This window comes from Triticum dicoccoides, chromosome 4A (genome assembly GCF_002162155.2).
Source record: "Triticum dicoccoides isolate Atlit2015 ecotype Zavitan chromosome 4A, WEW_v2.0, whole genome shotgun sequence".
NCBI lineage: Eukaryota > Viridiplantae > Streptophyta > Magnoliopsida > Poales > Poaceae > Triticum > Triticum dicoccoides.
This window is the reverse complement of record NC_041386.1, coordinates 182,199,922-182,201,051: the sequence shown is the minus strand read 5'-3', so window position 1 is coordinate 182,201,051 and position 1,130 is coordinate 182,199,922.

The window sequence follows — 1,130 nt, the reverse complement described above, 5'->3', positions numbered from 1 at the left end:
GGCTTGCCTGGTTGCTCTGGCAAGAGAGAGGGGTCGTCAACCCCGTAGTCGTACTGGGTAGCAGCGGCGTCGGTCTCGGTGTCTAGCAGAAGAAGAGGGGGGGAAGGAACAATGAATACAGTGCAAACAGATGCATAACGAAGCATGACAAGGCAAGACGTGATGTTAGGCGTGCCCTAACACGGTATGAGGTGATACCGGTGAAAGGGGGAAACATCCGGGAAAGTATCCCCGGTGTTTTGCGTTTTCGGGCAAAGGACCGGAGGGTCGTTCTGAGTAACTTTCATGTACAAAGTATTTTCATCCGAGTTACGGTTTATTTTATATGAATTTTCAACGATTTAAACAATTTCTGGAATTAAATTAAATACGAAACAAATAAAAAAACAGAACACTTTTGTCACCTGGTGCTACCCTAGTATGTGAGTATGACAGTGGGGCCAGTGGGGTTGGGTTGACCCAGTCAAAGGTTGACTAGTCAACATATGAATAGTGTAAGTGGGTCCCGCGTGTCATTGTCTTTAGTTTTAATAAAATGGTAATTAACCAGGGGTGGTCCCACATGTCATTGTTTTAATAATTTCCAAAAGATCTATCTAATCTAATTAGATGGGACCCACTTGTCATTAGCTAATAGGCTAAATTAGCACTAAACTACTACTAAACTAAACCTAGACTAATTAAACAAGGGCCGGCCATTAACCCAGCCGGCCATACGCATGGCCATGTACAGGGGGCTTGGCCAGGAGCTACAGCAGCAGATGGTAGTAGTAGCAAGCGAACCGTAGCAGCTAATAACAAGCAGTGGCAGTAGTATCAGCAGCACGCGGCGGCAGTAGTACACAGCGGCAGCAGCAAAGCATCAACAGAAACAAGTAGAGCAGCCTGGCGTCCAGCAGCAGCAGTGAACGCGTGCGGAGGCAGCGGCTCGCGAGCAGCAGTAGTTCAGCAGCGAGCAACGCAGGCGCGGCGAGGAGCTGGCAAGGGCGCGCGTGGGAGGTGGCAGGGGTGTGGCCCGGGCGAGGCGGGCTCGCGCGCACGCAGTGGCGCGAGGCCACGTTTGGGCAGTCGCTCGCGGGTGCGCGGCCAGGGCACGGTCGGACGGAGCTGCAGCCACAGCGGCAGAACGA